The sequence below is a fragment of the Ranitomeya imitator genome, chromosome 2 (assembly GCF_032444005.1).
Source record: "Ranitomeya imitator isolate aRanImi1 chromosome 2, aRanImi1.pri, whole genome shotgun sequence".
Classification (NCBI taxonomy): Eukaryota; Metazoa; Chordata; class Amphibia; order Anura; family Dendrobatidae; genus Ranitomeya; species Ranitomeya imitator.
The window spans coordinates 753,035,732-753,056,902 of record NC_091283.1 but is presented as its reverse complement, the minus strand read 5'-3'; the positions used below and the strand labels follow the sequence as shown (position 1 = coordinate 753,056,902).

Sequence of the window (21,171 nt, the reverse complement as noted above, 5' to 3'; positions counted from 1 at the left end):
CCGGCCGGCCAGTTATGGGAGCTCTTGGCATGGGCACAGGTATCATAATCAGACACAAATACAGCGACATCAGAGATCATGGAGGACCACCAAAACAGCCTAGCAATAGTGGCCAAGATCCCCGGGTGTCCACTGAGAGCAGAATTGTGGAACTCCCGGAGAATGCTCAGCCAATACTGAATCGGGACAAAGAGCTTATTATCAGCTAAAGACGGAGGAGCAAGAGACTGAGCCTCCCGAATTTCAAGCTCCAATTTAGAGGATACCCCAGCAACAACCACCCCGTGCTGAAGAAAGGAGGAAGGAGGTTCAGGGGTGATATCGGATCAAAACTGCGGGATAAGGCATCCGCCTTGACATTCTTGGAACCAGGCCGAAAGGTGATATAAAAATAAAAATGAGAAAAAAAAGCGACCACCTCGCCTGTCTAGGAGTTAACCGCTTGGCAGACTCAATGTAGGACAGGTTCTTGTGGTCCACAATCACCGTGATCCGATGAACCGCCCCCTCCAAAAAATGCCTCCATTCTTCAAAAGCCAATTTTATGGCCAATAATTCCGTTATCAACATCATAATTCCTCTCTGCAGAGGAAAACTTCCTGTAGAAAAAGGCACATGGTCTTAAAATGGTCAAAGTAGCGGGTCCCTGAGACAACACCGCCCTCACTACCGCCTCTGATGCGTCTACCTCTACAATGAATGGTTCTGATGGATCGGGCTGAAACAATACAGGAACAGACATAAAACACTTCTTTAATGTAGCAAATGCTTCAACTGCCAGGGATGAACAGACTTTGAGATCAGCCCCCTTGCAAGTGAGATCGGTGAGTGGCTTGACCACCTGAGAAAACCCCTTGATGAATCTTCGATAATAATTGACAGAAAGGATGAATGTCAGAAAGAAAAGCTGGACACAAAGCGAACATTTCTCGGGTTTAGCGAACAGCGGATTTCCCCGTGACCTATGAAGAACAGCATGTAAATGGTCAATGTGGGATTCCTTGTCAGGAGAGAAAATAAGGATATCATCCAGGTTTACAACCATAAAGCGCCCGATAAAATCAGAAAAATGATTCATGAAGTTCTGAAACACCACAGGCGCGTTCGTAAGACCGAAGGGCATGACCAAATTTTCAAACAGACCCTCGGAGGTGAGAAATGCCGTTTTCCACCCATCCCCTTCCCGAATTCGGATAAGGATATATGCTCCCCTGAGATCACGTTTGGAAAACCACTTATCCCCAGACAATTGGTTATAAAGATCTGGAATGAGTGGGAGAGGGTAGGGTATTTCTCACCGTAATTTTATTTAGTTCCCGGAAATCGAGGCACGGGCATAAACCACCACCTTTTATCTTAACAAAAAAGAATCCAGCGGCCACAGGAGAGACAGAAGACTGCAACTTACTAAGAACTCATCAAATGAGGAAAAGTCAATTAATCACAAGTTTCAGATCTGCATAATAAATAATCTGCAGGGTCTCAAATTTCATTTTAGGTCATTTTGACCCCAACAAAACAGCCCCCTGTTTAACCAATTATATGCAGCGTTCAATAGCGATTGCAGCATTTAGAATGCAAGGAGACGGAAGAAGCTCCCTCTCCCATACAATTGGCAACCCCGCAATTCAATTGTGGGCTATTGATTGCAGTCATGCCAACCGGAGGTCAAATGATGAACTCTGGGCTTGCCAGCTACAGTGGCCTATCAAATTATGCTATGAGCATGGTCTAAAAGGTGTTTTGTCAGTTTAAGGCCTCGCTCACTTTAGTGTATAAAAAATAGCTCCGATGTTGCTCCTGAAAAAATGGACAAGTGAAAACTGTATAGTTCAATTTATGTCATGTGAATGCTATGCGAGGGTGCAATTTTTTCCTCACCTAGCATCTGTATGACATCCATATGACATGAATCCGCATGCAATGCGTTTCTTACATCCTCTTTTACATATCTTAATTCTCTATGAAATTTAATCCCTTCACGCATCACCCCATTTTTGTTTTTGCATTTCTGTTTTTGCTCCCCTGCTTCCCAGAGCCATAACTTTTTTATTTTTCTTTTAATATGGCCATGTGAGGGCTTGTTTTTTGCGGGACGAGTTGTACATTTGAACGACACCATTGGTTTTGCCATATAGTGTACTGGAAAACAGGAAAAAAAATCCAAGCCCGGTGAAATTGCAAAAAAATGCAATTCTACAACTGTTTTTTTTTTTTTTTTTTCTACCATGTTCACCAAATGCTAAAACTGACCTGCCATTATGATTCTCCAGGTCATTACATGTTTGTGAATACCAAACATGTATATGTTCTTTTTTTATTTAAACCCTTCATGACCAGAGGTATTTTCGTTTTTGCATTCTGTTTTTTGCCCCCCTTCTTCCCAGAGACATAACTTTTTTATTTTTTGTCAAAATGGCCATGTGAGGGCTTGTTTTTTTGCGGGATGAGTTGTACTTTTGAACAACACCATTGTTTTTAACATATTAGGTACTTGAAACTGGGGAAAAAATTCCAAAGGTGGAGAAATTACAATTAAAGTGCAACTCCACAGTTTTTGTTTTCTTTACCATGTTCGCTAAATGCTAAAACTGACCTGCCATTATGATTCTACAGGTAATTACAAGTTCATAGACATCAAACATGTCTAGGTTCTTTTTTATTTAAGTGGTGAAAAAAAATCCAAAATTTAGTAAAAAAAAACAAGTGCCATTTTCCGAGACCTGTAGCGTCTCCATTTTGCGATCTTGGGCTGGATGAGGGCTTATTTTTTGCATGCAGAGCTGACATTTTTACTGATATCATTTTGGTGTAGATACGATTTTTTGATCGTTATTGCATTTTATTGCAATGTAGAGGCGACCAAAAAAACCTAATTCTGTGAAGTTTTGAATTTTTTTCTCGTTACGCCGTTTAGTGATCGGGTTAATTCTTTTTTTTATATTGATAGATCGGGCGATTCTGATCTCAGCGATACCAAATATGTGTATATTTGATTTTTTTATTTTCTATTTTGAATGGGGCTAATGGGGGGTGATTTGAGTGTTTATATTTTTCAATATTTGTTTTTATTTTTTTGCATGCTTCAATAGTCTCCATGGGAGACTAAAAGCTGCAGTTGTTTGATCGCCACTGCTACACGTAGGCGATGATCAGATAGCCTGTGTGTAACAGAAATGCTCACTTGCTAGGAGCGCTGACCATCCTGCTATGACAATTACAGAGGTTTGCTGGAGACCTCTGGTTGTCATGCTGACCCACCGGTGACCCATGATCATGTGATGGGGTAACTGCTGGGCAGAATTAGTGACGAGCTTTCGGTAAGTGCAAGTTAAGTGCCGCTTTCAGAAATTGGAAGTGGATCGCGATTCCACCTGCGGCTGTTGCGGGCATATGTCAGCTGTATATCAGCTGTCATGTGCCCGGAAAGGTGCAGGCTCTGTGCCAGAGTCCGCACCAAACAGAAGGACACCGGCCTACTATTATGCCCGATGTAGGAAAAGGAGATAAGTGGTGAAAAAAAATCCAAAGTTTGTTAAAAAAGAAAAAAATTGCAGAATTTTCCGAGACCTGTAGTGTGCCAAGCTGCCATATTTAATGATACCGTTTTAGTGTAAATACACTCTTTTGATCGCTCGTTATTGCATTTTAATACAAAAAAACATAATTGTGGCATTTTTACTTTTTTGCTACATTGTTTACCAATCAGGTTAATTCTTTTTATACATTGATAGATCGGGCGATTCTGAGCATGGCAATACCAAATGTGTTTTGCTTTCTTTTAATTGTTTTATTTTGAAATGGGTGAATGGGGGATGATTTGAATTTTCTTTTTTTTTCTTTTTTTAATATGTTTAAAAACTTTTTTTTTCAGTTTTTACATGCTTCAATACTTTCTATGCTACACACAGGCGATGATCAGTGTGTGTAGCAGAAATGCTCACTTGCTAGGAGCACTGACCTCTGCATGGCACTCATAGTAATCCAGCAATGACAACCAGAGGGGTTTGTTGCAGACCACGGGTTGTCATGCCAACTCATCAGCGACTTGCGGTTGTGTGACATGGGCGCCGATGGGAGGGATTAGTGACACGCTTCCGTCGCAATCACATTGTGATGGACAGTGGCATTTAACAGCCGCAATTCCACCTGCGGCTGTTAGCAGCACATAGTAGCTGTTCAAAACAGCTGACATGTTCCATGAAAGATGTGGGCTCATCGCTCATCTCTGGAGCCCACATTGAAGAGAGAGACATGACATGTGCAGTACATGTATGGCGCATGTCATGAAGGGGTACAAAACCAATAAAGCAATCTTATATAAAGAGATAGGTAGAAAACAGACAGATAGTTGGATAAATAGAAGATAGGTAGAATAAATAGATGGCCTGTAGATATTTAAGGTCACAAGCCCCCTACATATAATAAACTAGCTCCCTTTAGAGCATTTCAGGGGTGCCCAAGCAATGGAAATATAGGAGGTTTTCACATCACTGATATCACAAAGGTTCTGGAAAAGCACTATGGCCCCTCAACTTGAAGAAATTCAAGAAATTCAGCACTCCCAAATCCAAATGCCCCCATCCGTTCTGAGCCCCACAGTGTGCCGAAACCACATTTAGTATGCAAATGTTTGGCATTTTTGTAGCGATGAGAGTCTGCTTAATTTGCAGGGTCCTTGTCTCCAGAAGCACAAGCTAGGCACAATGTATGGGCATTACAATGTACGGGCACTACAATTTCATATTTGCAATTTTCACTCAGCAACATCCATTGCTGCTTGTTTCTGGAAAACACGCATGGAGTCAAAATAAATCGTCAGTACACCTGTAGATAAATTCCCAGAGGGGTATAATTTCCAAAATGGGGTCACTTGAACTTGAGTACTTAGGAGCTCTGCATGGAGTCCACAAACTATTCTACGATAATTTGCTCTCTGAGAGTCAAACATCGTACCTTCCCTCCTTAGTCTTGCCATGTGGCTAACCAGTAATGTACAGCCACATATGGGGTAATTCCATGTTCCACACAAATTGTGTGATAAATTTTGGTGCCATTTTTACCCATGTACCAGTGAGAAAATGTAAAATCTGGGGCTAAAAATTGTATTTTTTTTCTTCACTTCCCAATGTTATAAAACTATGTGTTACAGAACCCCCCAGCACCAAGAATGTTATGTAGTATATATATTATGTACTAGCTGAAGAGCCCGGCGTTGCCTGGGCATAGTAAATATATCTGTGGTTAGTTATAGCACCTCACTTCTCTTATTTTCCCATCACACCTCTCATTTTCCCTATCACATCTTTCATTTTCCCTCTCACAGCTCTCATTTTCTCCCTCACTCCTCTCATTCCCCCCTAACACTTGTCATTGCGACCTCACATCTGTCATTTTCCGATCACTCCACTATTTTCCCTCACTCCTCTCATTTTGCACTCACACCTTTTCATTTTCACCTCACACCTCTCATTTTCACCTCAGTATATATATTTTTGTCATCTCCCTTATATATAGTATACTCCTGTATGTCATCTCCTGTATATTGTATATACCTGTATGTCATCTCCCCTGTATATAATATATACCTGCTGTGTGTCATCTCCCCTGTATATAGTATATACCTGTATGTCATCTCCTCCTGTCCTGTATATAGTATATATCTGTGTGTCATCTCCCCTGTATATAGTATATATCTGTGTGTCATCTTCTCCTGTATATAGTATATACCTGTATGTCATCTCCTCCTATATATAGCATATACCTGTATGTCATCTCCTCCTGTATATTGTATATACCTGTAGGTCATCTGCTCCTGTATATAGTATATACCTGTATGTCATCTCCTCCTGTCCTGTATATAGTATATACCTGTGTGTCATCTCTCCTGTATATAGTATATACCTGTGTGTTATCTCCCCTGTACATAGTATATATCTGTATGTCATTTCCTCCTGTATTAGACCTCGTTCACACGTTATTTGGTCAGTATTTTTACCTCAGTATTTGTCAGCTAAATTGGCAGCCTGATAAATCCCCAGCCAACAGGAAGCCCTCCCCCCTGGCAGTATATATTAGCTCACACATACACATAATAGACAGGTCAGGTGACTGACAGCTGCCGTATTTCCTATATGGTACATTTGTTGCTCTTGTAGTTTGTCTGCTTATTAATCAGATTTTTATTTTTGAAGGATAATACCAGAAAGGTGTGTGTTTTAGGGCGAGTTTCGTGTGTCAAGTTGTGTGTGTTGAGTTGCGTGTGGCGACATGCATGTAGTGACTTTTGTGAGATGAGTTTTGTGTGGCGACATGCGTGTAGCAACTTTTTGTGTGTCGAGTTGCATGTGACAGGTTAGTGTAGCAAGTTGTGTGCAGCAAGTTTTGCGCATGGCGAGTTTTGCGCGTGGCGAGTATTATGTGTGGTGCCATTTGAGTATGTGCAAGTTTTGTGTGAGGCAACTTTTGCATGCGTTGCAACTTTTGTGCATGTGGCAATTTTTCCGCGGGTGCAAGTTTTGCGTGTGGTGAGTGTTCCCATGAGGTGAGTTTTGCACGTGTGGCGAGTTTTGCGTGAGCCTAATTTTGCATGTGGCGAGTTTTGCGCGTGGCGAGTTTTGAGCGGCGACTTTTGTGTTTCGACTTTTATGTGGCGAGGTTGGTGTATGTGTGTTGAAATGTGTGCTGAGGGTGATATGTGTTCAAGCATGTGATAGTGTGTGGCGCATTTTGTGTGTGTGTTCATATCCCAGTGTGTGGTGAGTATCCCATGTCGGGCCCCACCTTAGCAACTGTACGGTATATACTCTTTGGCGCCATCGCTCTCATTCTTTAAGTCCCTCTTGTTCACATCTGGCAGCTGTCAATTTGCCTCCAACACTTTTCCTTTCACTTTTTCCCCATTATGTAGATAGGGGCAAAATTGTTTGGTGAATTGGAAAGCGCAGGGTTAAAATTTCACCTCACAACATAGCCTATGACGCTCTCGGGGTCCAGATGTGTGACTGTGCAAAATTTTGTGGCTGCAGCTGCGAAGCCTCCAACACTTTTCCTTTCACTTTTTCCCCATTATGTAGATAGGGGCAAAATTGTTTGGTGAATTGGAATGTGCGGGGTTAAAATTTCACCTCACAACATAGCCTATAACGATCTCGGGGTCCAGACGTGTGATTGTGCAAAATTTTGTGGCTGTAGCTGTGATGCCTCCAACACTTTTCCTTTCACTTTTTCCCCATTATGTAGATAGGGGCAAAATTGTTTGGTGAATTGGAAAGCGCGGGGTTAAAATTTCACCTCACAACATAGCCTATGACGCTCTCGGGGTCGACGTGTGACTGTGCAAAATTTTGTGGCTGTAGCTGCGACGGTGCAGATGCCAATCCCGGACATACACACACACATACACACATTCAGCTTTATATATTAGATAATAGGTTCCATGTGAAATGCATCAGTCCACAGGCTGCGCCCCTGGGCAGAGGGGACAAGATATTCTCTTTCTGACCTCCCCCCACCTTTGTAATTCCCACAGTAAATATTGGCAGGCTCCGGCCCCCTGCGGCTATTGTAATGTAGGTCTGGCCTGCTGTGTTCCTATTGGCCTGCCCTGTGTATCTGTTATATATTCTGTGTGCTGTAAATAAAGGTTGTTCTTAGACTGGAAATAAGTGGAGAAGCAGTCAGCGTTTATATGCTCTCACGTAACCAAGGAATTCCAGCCAGCTTCCTTCATTCAGAATCTACATTAAAAGCAGAGTGGACTTCCTGAAACACGGGGTGGTACTGAAAGAGATACCCCAGCTTGATAGACTCCGTTACACTATGTGACACACCTGTGGTGTCAATATCATTACTGCTTGCATAGACAAATTTATTGCAAGTTGAGAGTTTGTAAAATGGGGTCACTTATGGAGTTTTCTGCTGTTCTGGCATGTCAGTGGGTATTGGCATACCTAGGAGAAATTGCACAACAAATTGTGTGGTCCATATTTTTGTTTTAGCCTTTATAAATATTAACCCCTTTGTGACGGAGCCAAATTTTTGAAATTTGACCAGTGTCAATTTATGTGGTAATAACTCTGCAACGCTTCAACAAATCCCAGTGATTTTGAAACTGTTTTTTCGTGACACATTATACTTTATGATAATGGTAAATTTAGGTCAATATGTTTTGTGTTTATTTATAAAAAATATCAAAAATTTGAGAAAAATGTTACAAAATTAGCAATTTTCAAAATTTGAATGATTATCCCTTTAATCCAGATAGTCATACCACAGCAAAACATTAATAAATAACAGTTCCCACATGTCGGCTTTACATCAGCATCATTTGTAAAATGTTGTTTTATTTTTTTAGCATTTTAGGAGGTTTAAAATTGTAGCAGCAATTTTTCATTTTTTCAAGGAAATTTACAAAATTTATTTTTTTAGGGACTTATCCATGTTTGAAGTGACTTTAGGGGTCTCATATATTGGGAAACTCCCAAACGTGATACCATTTGAAAAACAGTACCCCCTGACATATCAAAAACTGCTGTCAGGTAGTTTATTAACCCTTCAGGTGCTTTACAGGAATTAATGCAAAGTGGTATGACAGAAATGAAAATTTGTATTTTTACCACCTAAATGCCTCTAACTTCTGAACAGATTACTACAGCCGTCAGACTCTAAGGCCGCTATTTGGTCATGAATTGCCGTGGCAAACATCAGGACCACACAATCATGATCTGAGGGCACCAATTTGGATAAAGAGGAAGCCCCCACACTCTGTTAACCATATATAATGATGTAGTCACTATTTACAGCAGCATCCAGGGTCGGACAGGCCATCAGGCAGTTCTGGCAAATGAAACAGGAACACATGGGCTACTTGCACAGCGAACAAGTCTGTAGGAAAATGTTCACACACCACCAAGAAACGTGAAGACACAAAAGAGCATATTAAAACCAAAAACACTCAGTTTCAAAAAATTACACTAATCCGCAAGTGCTAGTAAAAAGATGTAAAAAATAGGGTATTTGGTTGATATGTTTTTTGCAAAAAATGTATACTAAGCTGCTTTACCAAATGTCAAGGTATACCCATATCAGAGCAGTCCTAACTGATGTATGCAATCCCTGTCTGATGTATTTAAAAACCTGTATATTACCTGTGTGAACAGGGTTCCGAGAGGAAAAATCCATGTGGACATGCTGAGTGGAACAGCTTTTGTGCAAATAGCCCAAGAGGAGTGGTTGGTAACTCCCTAGTCTTGTAGACACAATTGTAGAAAACGGGAAACACACAGGTAATATACAGATGATCAGGTTTTTAAATACATCAGACAGGGATTGCATACATCAGTTAGGACTGCTCTGATATGGGTATACCTTGACGTTTGGTGGAGCAGCTTAGTATACATTTTTTGCAAAAAACGTATCAACCAAATACCCTGTTTTTTACATCTTTTTACTAGCACTTGCGGATTACTGTGATTTTTTGAAACTGAGTGTTTTTGGTTCTCCTATGCTCTTTTGCTATATGGGCTGTGCTGTATAGTGCTACGTGGGCTGTACTGTTTACTGCTACGTGGGCTGTACTGTTTACTGCTACGTGGGCTGTGCTGTATACTGCTACATGGGCTGTGCTGTATACTACTGTGTGGGCTGTGCTGTTTTCTACTGTGTCGGCTGTGCTGTATACTACTGTGTGGGTTGTGCTGTATACTACTGTGTGGGCTGTGCTGTATACTACTACGTGGGCTGTGTAATCTGCTATGCGGGTTGTGCTATATGCTATGTGGGTTGTGCTATATACTAAGCAGATTGAGCTATATACTATGCGAGCTGTGCTATATACTATGCGGGTTGTGCTATATACTATGCAGGCTTTGCTATACACTATGTGGGTTGTGCTATATATTATGTGGGCTTTGCTATATACTATGGGGGGTATATTATATTCAATGGGGGAGGCCGTGTTATATACTATGTGGCTGTGTTATATACTATTGTGGGGGTATATTATATTTTATGGGGGAGGCTGTGTTATATACTATTGTGGGGGTATATTATATTTTATGGGGGAGGCTGTGTTATATACTATTGGGGGTATATTATATTCTATGGGGGAGGCTGTGTTATATACTATGGGGGCTGCATTATATTCTATGGGGGCTACATTATATATTATGGGGAGGTGGGCTGTATTATATTCTATGGGGGGCTGTATCAGATTTCATGAGGGATGATTGCATCATAATAATAATAATAATAATCTTTATTTATATAGCGCCAACATATTCCGCAGCGCTTTACAGTTTAACAGTTTCAAACACAACAGTCTTAAGTAACACGTTAACAATACAATAATTAAAGCGAAATAAAACGACCCTGCTCGTGAGAGCTTACAATCTACAATGAGGTGGGGGAGATACAAAGTACAGGTGTGTATTTACAATGGTGTATTTACAATGATGGTCCAGCCATCTTCAGGGGGTGGGGGATAGATGGAGATAGTGAATGGGCTACACAAACATAACATGACTTTCATTACTGAATGTGATAGGCCGATCTGAACAAATGTGTTTTGAGCGAGCGCCTAAAACTATGCAAATTGTGGATGGTCCTAATATCTTGGGGTAGAGCATTCCAGAGGATTAGCGCAGCGCGGGAGAAGTCTTGGAGTCGGGAGTGGGAGGTACGGATTAGTGCAGAGGTTAGCCGAAAGTCATTTGCAGAGCGCAGCGGTCGGCTAGACCGATAGACCGAAATGAGGGAGGAGATGTATGGGGGTGCAGCACTGTGGAGAGCTTTGTGGGTGAGAACAAGTACTTTGAATTGTATCCTGTAATGAATGGGCAGCCAGTGTAACGACTGGCGAAGAGCGGATGCATCTGAGTAATGACTAGCCACATGGACGACCCTGGCTGCTGCATTAAGGATAGACTGGAGAGGGGAAAGTCGAGTAAGGGGGAGGCCAATTAGTAGAGCATTACAGTAGTCCAGGCGGGAGTGGATCAGGGCAACAGTGAGGGTTTTTGTTGCTTCCATGGTGAGAAAAGGGCGGATTCTAGAGATGTTCTTTAGGTGTAAGCGGCACGAGCAGGCAAGAGATTGTATATGGGAGGTGAAGGAGAGATCGGAGTCAAACATAACACCCAGACAGCGCGCCTGCTGCCGGGGTGTTATTATGGTGCCACCCACGGAGAGGGAAATGTCAGATTTAGGGAGGTTAGTAGATGGCGGGAGCAGAAGAAGTACAGTTTTGGAGAGGTTGAGTTTCAGATAGAGAGCAGACATGATGTTGGAGACTGCAGACAGACAGTCAGTGGCGTTCTGTAGTACAGCGGGGGTAAGGTCAGGGGCGGATGTGTATAGTTGTGGGTCATCGGCATAAAGATGGTACTGAAAGCCAAATCTGCTGATGGTCTGTCCAATTGGGGCCGTGTAGAGAGAGAAGATAAGGGGGGCAAGAACTGAGCCCTGAGGTACCCCGACAGTGAGAGGAAGAGGAGATGAAGTGGAGCCAGAGAACAGAACACTGAAAAAGCGGTCAGAAAGATAGGAGGAGAACCAAGAGAGAGCAGTGTCCTTAATGCCTAGTGACTGGAGCCTAGAGAGTAGGAGAGGGTGGTCAACAGTGTCGAAAGATGCAGAAAGGTTGAGAAGAATGAGCAGAGAGCGGTCACTGTTACGTTTTGCTGTCAGAAGGTCATTGGTCACTTTGATGAGTGCAGTTTCTGTTGAATGTAGGGGGCGGAAACCGGACTGTGAAGGGTCTAGGAGGGAGTGAGTGGAGAGGTAACGGGTAAGGCGGGAGTATATCAGTCGCTCCTAGAGTTTAGTTTACTCTTTGATGGGGCTGCATTATATTCTGTGGGAAGGTGGGCTGTATTATATTCTATTCGGAGCTACATTATATTCTATGGGGGCTGTATTATATTTATATAGATATAGATGTGTTGCTGATAACATGATACTGTATGGTAATCTGTTAGTGAGCTATTAGTGATCGTTTTGTCCCATCATTATTCCTCAGCTGGTGGGAAGAGGCCGGGAAACAAGCGTTGAACAACTTCAGTATTGTCGATCAAACTCATTTAGTGGCCTGAGATCAGCACATGTAAATACAACGAAAATGCTTTTATGTGATGTGTAATATGTTAGCATTTGGGGCCCCATTTTAAACTTTGCCTAGGGCCCCACTTTGCCTAAAACTGGCCCTGCCTACAAGTGTACAAAGATATTATACAGTCACCATGTGACAAGTGGGCCTGTGTAACTTCAAATGCCAGGACTGAATTTTAGTCCCAGTCCGGCCCTGGCAGCATCTAAGGGGTTAAACAGATTTGAACGGTGCAAACACTGATCGTGGCTGATGCAGAAAGTTGTCAGCTATAGTGTACAGCCGACAGCTGCTGGATTGTTACCTGTATGGGGAGGCTATTCTCTTATATGTAAGGTCAGTTAAAAGGCGTATTGGCTGTCATTAAGGGGTTAAAAACTTGGGTCCAAAACAACATTTTAGTGGTAAAAATATTTAAAAATTTTCTTCAGCACTCAATGGTATAAAATTCTATGAGGCACATGTGATGTTAACATACTCACTGCACCCCCAAGGTAAATCATTGAGGGGTTTAGTTTTGAAACTGTGGTCACTTATAGGGGGAGTCTGCTTTTCTGGCATGTCAGGGATTCTCGCAATGTGATATCACACTCTCGAACCATTCTAGCAAAATCTGCACTCAAATATGGCTCTCTTTCCCTCTGAACTTTTCACTGTGCCTCAAAAGTAATTTTCAACTACATATGGGGTATTGGTGTACTCAGAAGAAATATAAAATTCTGTGAAGCATCTGTGGGTTCAAGTTGCTCATCACAGCTCAAGATAAATTTCTTGGGGGCTGTAGTTTCCAAAACTGGGTCACTTGTGGGGGAGTTTCCACTGTTTATGCACATCAGGAACTATGTAAATGTGACATGGCGTCTGCTATCCTAGCCAATTTTGTGCTTTAAAAGTCAAATGGTGTTCTGTCCCTTCCAGCCATAATGTGCGCCCAAACAGCAGTTTTCCACCACTTATGGGGTATCACTGTACCCAGGAGAAATTGCATAACAAATTATGGGGTCCAAATGATCCTGCTACCCTTTCTAAAGCAAGAATTTTGTATAACGGTTTTATTTATTCCTTCCACATTGCATTAATTCATGTGAAGCAAATAAAGGGTTAATAAACTTCTTGAATGTGGTTTTGAGCACTTTAAGGGGCTCAGTTTCTAAAATGGTGTCACTTTTGGGTATTTTTTGTCATATTGGCCCCTCAAAGTCACTTCAATTGTGATTTAGTCCCTGAAACGATTGGTTTTTGTAAATGTTGCTTTAAAAATTATGGTGATGTAAAATAGACATGTAGTAAATGTTATTTATGAATTATTTTTAGTGGTATGACCATCAAGTTTTTCAAAATTTTCATACATTTCCAATTTGTCATAAATAAATGCAAATCATATGTGCTTAAATTTACTAATATGAAGTACAGTGTGGCTCGAAAAAACAGTCTCAGAATCACTGGGATATGTTGAAGCATTACAGTGTTATTACCACATAAATGGCACTGATCAGAATTTAAACATTTGGCCTGGTCAGGAAGGTGAAAACATGCTTGGGTGGTGAAGGGATTAAGAGCCATCCCCTAGTCATTCATAAGGTCCTTGAAAAGAATAATTCATGTGCCAGTTCTTTGTATTAACCACACATGTACTAATACATGTAAATGATATCACCTGTAAGATAAACAAACCCAACTTTTCTTACCGTGAATTTATAATATTCCTTTTAAGAATGTTGCACCAATGGAACTCGGTGAGGGCTTGTTTTTTTGCAGGATAAAATGTTAATTCTTAACAGTACTATTTCAGTGCAAGTACAACGATTTTATCAATTTTTATGCTACACAACATAAATAATTTCATAAACAGATATTTCAGTTAGTTAATGACACGGTAATACCAGTAATGTAATAATTTTTTATTTTGTATGAAATAATACAACAGAAACCAGTCATTTTTATTATATCTTTAAATCCTTTAGTGAGTTTAAACAAAGCTTTGGGGCTAAAGCAACAAATATGTATAAAGGTTTTATTCATTCCTTCCACATTGTATTAATTCCTGTGAGGCAAATAAAGGGTTACTCAACTTCTTAAATGTGGTTTTGAGCACTTTAAGTGGTTCCGTATTTAACATGTTAAAATTAAAAAAAAAAAAAAAGTTTTTAAAGAAATCATTTAAGTTTCAAGTAAAAAAAAACCTTTTTCTATTGTATTTTATTAGATAAAATGAAGGGAAAAACACTATTTGCATTATTGTCTCAGCATTACTATAGCAAATCAGCATTCAGAAAAAAGATGGATTTTTTTCAATAAGTAAATCCAGCCTTTTTGTAAATACTTATTTATTTATTTTACTCACTTATATAGCGCCATTAATTCCACAGCTCTTTACAGACATTAAATATACTTATATATACTTATATAGCTTTTAATAATAAGATAATGTATGATTGATTGAGAGAGGTTGAACTTGATGGACCTGTGTCTTTTTCAAACATATGTAATTATGTAACTATATGATTTAGCACATATTATTTTGACTGATCTGTTGGAGGATTATTTTTCAAAGGAGTCCAAACTGATGCCAAAAGCCTAACCTATACTAAAAGCTATTCATCCACATATGTGAATGCAATCATTATAATACAATTTGAACTTCAGATTATGAATACAACAGGGGCATTCTCCACACTCCATAAAGAGAATATAGTACTTCACATTTATCCTTTCCCCAGTAGCACATACAGTCATCATTGCTGTATTATACACACGGAGATGAGGATGAGATTTAGGAGATGAAAGATACATTGCTTTTATTGTAGACTGGCATAATAATATGTATACATATAAAAATGCATTATAATACTGCAGGCTGCTAATAATGTATGGTAAAATTATGTTGGGTGTAAAGTACTAAGGAATCATATGCTTGTGAAATTAATATATAGGAATAGTACATTTAAATTGGATTCTACCTCTGGTTCAGAGGGACCTGGAATTATAAATCAGACTTGGAATCTCTATGTATAAAATTTCTAACTTACGTTTATAAGCAGCAGTAACAATCCAAAAATAAAGCAAAGAGGCAGTAGGGAAATCAAATATCCTGCAGCTTAGACAAGAAAGCTGCTAAATCATTTACCTTGTCTGGTTACACATATTAGTAAAATGATTTAACAAAAAAAAAATTAAAATACCCCAAAGTTGCCAACATGATAAAATCAGCGAGCCTGGCCCCCTTTCTCAGTCGCACATGGACAGACGTACAATATAACCCTGCAGTGATTAGTGGTTGCCTTCAATGTCCGTAGTAGGCAACTGACCATGAAGTGCAATGATTTATAAACCTTATCACATTACATGAGATGGAAACACTGCTCATTACGAAGGAAGGTGACAACTGGGGGATCCCTAGTCATAAAGGCTCACATTTATCAAAAATAGTGTAGTTTGCACGAAAAGTTAAAGTACTTGCTTTAAGTCCCATACTCCATATTTATCAAATGTTGCACTTTAATGATAAATTTGGCACAAATTACACCCGCAACATTTTTTAAAGCATATTAGTACATTTCCCAATGTAAGATAAAACGCCTTAGACCAATTTGACAAATGTTGGAAATCAATGCAAAATTGTGCACAAATTGCAACTTTTAAAGCACGTTTGGTCCATTTTCTAATGTTAGAAATGAGCAGGAGATCAATGTGTCAAATGCTGCATGTTGATATTGAAACGTGTGCAAATTGAAGCTTTATATATCTTAACCCCTTTTCAACCTTAGACGTATAGGTACGTCTTCAGGTCTTCTCCCCGCTTGATACGGGCTTCGCCGATGAGGCTGCAACTTTTCCGGCACATGTCAGCTGATTTTACAATCATAATTGCACGTCAGTTTTAGCATTTAGTGAACATGGTAAAAAAAAAATATGGCCATATTGACTGAAAAATAAAAAAGTTATGGCTCTGGGAAGAAGGGGAGCAAAAATCAGAAACTCAAAAACGGAAAAACCCAAGGTAATAATAATAATCTTTATTTTTATATAGCGCTAACATATTCTGCAGCGCTTTACAGTTTGCACACATTACCAAGGTGGGGCAGGGGTTAAAGATTGTTTCAATGCAAATGTATTTGTTCCATGCTTTCATTTAAACATGTATGACCTCTCTACATTATGCAGCTTTTTGGAACTTTAATGTAGAAATACAATCTTAAGATTAACAATACCTTTTTTCTCATCATTTCAACACTTGGAATAGATACTAAAAAGTGTTTAGTGTAAAACATTGATTAATTGGCTTTGACATTTACAACAATGAAATGTCACAATTTGTGCAAAGTTGTTGGTCTAAAACCAATGATACAGTTTTATGAAAAAGTTTGGGCACCCCTATTAATCTTAAGCTTAATGTTTTATAAAAATTGTTTTTTTTTTTTTTTTTGCAACAGCTATTTCAGTTTCAGTTTTCAAACATTACTGTGTCCAATAGTTATTAGGTATATGAAACTGAAATAGCTGTTGCAAAAAAAAAAAGAATTTTTATAAAACATTAAGCTTAAGATTAATAGGGGTGCCCAAACTTTTTCATATAACTGTAAATGTCTCCTTCCCCTGTATTCGTAAGAAGCAGTGAATCAATCCATATGATTTACCAATTAGTCATATATGCAGGTTATATAAACAGTAGAATATGGTGTTATATCTATTACATGTGAATCATGATCAGGTCCAATTACTTCACCCAGATTCTCTAACCTACAAAACTGGAGCAAATTACATCTACGGTACTTACTCACTGATAGTCAATGCTTTGCACTATACCTTTCATTAGCTGTCTTGTTGAGGTATAATGATACCCTACTTTCCGAACAACTTGAGGTTGACAGGTTTATCTCCTCTAGTTTTAGTTATGAGTGAATACAATGTACTCAGTGTGTACATTACAGAATTTACACTCTTGCCTACATTTAACTATACTATTTTCATTCACCTCTGCCCAATATTTCATGATCACAGAATTCATGTCAGGGTTATACTAAGTAAGTTTATTATGGTTATTGTTTAAGTGAAAAAATGTAACCTTTACTCTTATCTGGAGATGTGGAGTTTCCTCCTGAGCATCACCACTTGGCTCTGAACTTTGTAATGTCTGATGACATTGTATCACATGAATGTATATTTGCATAACAGAAAGTGATCAAATAAAAAAAAAGACTGATATCTGTTGCAATGAACGTTTTGCAAATTTTGCAAACCAGACAAGCAAACAGAAAGGGCAAAGCTAAATGATTTGTCCTTTCTGATTGCTTGTCTGGTTTGCAAAACCAAGCATTTAAAGCACTAATATTTTTGAAGAAACATAATCTGCCAATAAATATATGAAAAGCTTAAAATATATTCTCCCTTGTTTTAATCCCTTCACGACCTATGACGTATAGATACATTAAAAGTCGTGTCCTGGTATTTGATACAGGCACCAACGCTGAGCCCGCATCTTTTCAGGCACATATCAACTAATCTGATCAGCTGTCATGTGCCCCTAACAGCCAGGGGTGGAATCACGATCCATCCATGGCTGTTAACATGCTAAATCCAGCTGTCAATCTCTGATGGTATGTCAAAAACCCCTCCCATCGGTGCCCCTGTCACATGATCACGGGGCGCCGATGGGTTGGAATAACAGCTGGGGATCTGCATATGATTTCTGCTACACATAGCAGGCTGAAACCCTTCTATGTGTAGCACAAGCGATCGGATGATCGCAGCTTCAAGTTTCCTAAGGAGACAATTGAAGCAAGTAAAAAATGTAAAGAAATGTTTTAAATAACATTTAAAAAATGTAAAAATATATAAAAGTTCAAATCACCCTCCTACTTGGCTCCATTCAAAATAAAACAATTCAAAAAATTACACGTTTGGTATTGCGGCATTCAAAAATACCTGATCTATCAAAATACAAACTAAATTAATCCGATCCGTAAACGACGTAAGAATCAAAACTTCAGAATTACCTTTTTTTGGTCACCGCAACATTGCAATAAAATGCAATAACAGGCAATCAAAACGTCATATCTACTCCAAAATGGTATCAATAAAAACCTCAGCTTGGCACGCAAAAATAAGCCCTCACCCAGTCCCAGAACACGAAAAATGGAGACACTACAAGTTAAAAACTTTGGATGTTTTTTCACCACTTAAATAAAAAAAGAACCTATACATGTTTGGTATTTGCGAACTCATAATGATCAGGACAATCATAATGGCAGGTCAGTTTTAGCATTTAGTAAACATGGTAAAAAACATCTCCAAAAAACAAAAATATATCTTCTACATCTATTAGGGCTCATACCAATCAGCGTTAATAAAATCGGTCGGATGTTGTTCCTGAAAAGTCGGATGAGTGTTATGCAAGAGTCATGTGATCGCAATGTGATTTTTCTAGCATCCGTAAGACATCCATATGACATGCGTTTGCAATTCGTAAGCAATGCAATTTTAACATTAGCTTTTCTCTATATCATTTAAAGATAGTTTTCTAACAAAATATGATTAAATACAAACAGTAGATAGATAGATAGATAGATAGATAGATAGATCGATAGATAGATAGATAAATGATAATCATTGCTTTAAGTGTGCAGCTTACTGTAAATGTATTTCAGTCATAAATTAATTAAAGAAAAAATGATGTGGCGGTCCCTCCAAATTTTAACAACCAGCTGATGAATAGCCAACAGCTAGGGGAAGATGTTTATAGCCTGGGAAGGAGGTAATACACATGGAGCTTCCCTGGCTAGTAAAATCAGCTCACAGCTGTTTACTTAGTCTTTGCTGGTTATTAAAATGGGAGACCCCTCCCTAAAAAAAATGACATGGTCCCCCCTATAATTTATAACCAGCAAAAGCTAGGCAGACAGCTGCAGGCTGACAATAGATTAGGAAGGGTTCATGGATATTGGCCCCTTCCAGACTAAAAACATCAACTCTCAGCCGCTCTAGAAATGGCGCATCCAAAAGATGCTCATTTTTTTAATGCTTGCGCTTAGCCTCTGCTCTTTCCACTTGCCCTGGTACATTGGCAAGTGGTATAATAGTATTGGATTTGATGTCAACTTTCTATTGGCAGTTGACATGAAGCCCAGGGGTTAGTAATGGAGAGGCATCTATAAGACGCCCCCATTACTAACCCCATAGTCAAAGTGGAAAAAAAACTCACCCAGAATAAAGTCCTTTGTTTGAAATAAACATACCGAAGTTTGATGGGTGACCATCATACTGTGTGGGGTTTGTAGGGCCATCATGCTATGTAAGTGGAGAAATATGGGATCATCATTCTGTGTGGGGGCATTTAGGAGGGCATCATACTCTATGGGGCTAATGGAAGTGGTATCATAGTGAGTGAGAAGACTAAGGGGCTTCAGTAGGTTCAAAAAAGCTGTGTTAGTGCCACAATACACCAGCCTTCTCCATGTGTTAAAACATTGGTAGGTGTGTGTTTATGACTACGCCTATGTTCCGTGATTGGACATATGTGATGGGATTTCTTTATATGCTACTGTTCAAGAGCATTATTATAAGTAGCTACAATAGTGTGGGGCAGGGGGTAATTATTATTAGGAGGCACACCAGGGAATCATTATCATTAAAGGAAAAGCGCAGGAGGCATTAATATTATTTTTATTATTATAAGAAAGTTTATATTATTACAAAGAGTTTCGGTGTCATTATTATTATAAAGGGTGAAGGGTAATTATTATTACAAGATGGTATAGGGGGATACTTTCTATAGGGTGTATAATTGTAAGGAGACACGGGAACACTATTACTACAAGGAAGTACAGAGTATTATTAGTGTGTAGTGGCACAGAGGTGGTACGGTTATTGTGTGGTACACAAAAGAAAGGTATTATTACTCTGTAGGGCCCAATTGGGGCACTATTACTGCGTAGTAATGTGAGGAGGATCCAGAAAAAGCAGCAAGCCAAAAATGTCTCTGTGTCGCCTTTTATAGGGATGACTTAACAATGGAAGAAGAGGTCATGTCGTTCTGGGACAAATGGAAGGGTTAAAAGTTTATCAGCAATTTCTCATTTTTTCAACAAAATTTACATACGTTAAAGGGACTCTTGTCACCTGAATTTGGCGGGACTGGTTTTGGGTCATATGGGCGGAGTTTTCGGGTGTTTGATTCACCCTTTCCTTACCCGCTGGCTGCATGCTGGCTGCAATATTGGATTGAAGTTCATTCTCTGTCCTCCATAGTACACGCCTGCGCAAGGCAAGATTACCTTGTGCAGGCGTGTACTATGGAGGACAGAGAATGAACTTCAATCCAATATTGCAGCCAGCATGCAGCCAGCGGGTAAGGAAAGGGTGAATCAAACACCTGAAAACTCCGCCCATATGACCCAAAACCAGTCCCGCCAAATTCAGGTGACAGGTTCCCTTTAAAGGGAACCTGTCACCCCCAAAATCTAAAGTGAGCCCACCAGCATCAGGTGCTTATCTACAGCATCCTGGAATGCTGTAGATAAGCCCCCGGTGTATCCTAAAAGATGAGAAAAAGAGGTTATATTATACTCACCGAGGGACGGTCCCGGTACGATGGGCAGCGCGGTCCGGTCTGGGGCCTCCAATCTTCTTTCGATGACGTCCTCTTCTTGTCTTCATGCGTGGCTACGGTGCAGGCGTACTTTGTCTGCCCTGCTGAGGGCAGAGCAAAGTACTGCAGTGCGCAGGTGCAGGGAAAGGTCAAAGAGGCCCGTCGCCTGCACACTGCAGTGCTTTGCTTTGCCCTCAACAGGGCAGACAAAATATGCCTGCGCTGGAGCCGCAGCATGAAGATAAGAAGAGGACGTCATCTGATGAAGACAGGAGGCTCCAGACCGGACCGTGACACCCATCGGACCGGACTGGGACTGGCCCTGGGTGAGTATAATCTAACCTCTTTTTCTCATCTTTTAGGATACATCGGGGGCTTATCTACAGCATTCCAGAATGCTGTAGATAAGCCCCTGATGCTGGTGGGCTTAGCTCACCTTTGATCTTGGGGGTGACAGGTTCCCTTTAACAAATTTTTT

General features: G+C 39.9%; 1 long non-coding RNA gene across 1 annotated transcript in view; it reads right to left on the bottom strand.

Moving 5' to 3' along the window:
• The window catches only part of LOC138665641 (uncharacterized), a 199,025-nt gene extending 182,041 nt beyond the window's left edge, over window positions 1-16,984 (bottom strand). Inside the window, exon 1 of the long non-coding RNA XR_011318504.1 lies at window positions 16,913-16,984. This is a non-coding gene — a long non-coding RNA (uncharacterized lncRNA). The remainder of the gene's footprint in view (window positions 1-16,912) is intronic.
• Between the last annotated feature and the right edge of the window lie 4,187 nt (window positions 16,985-21,171).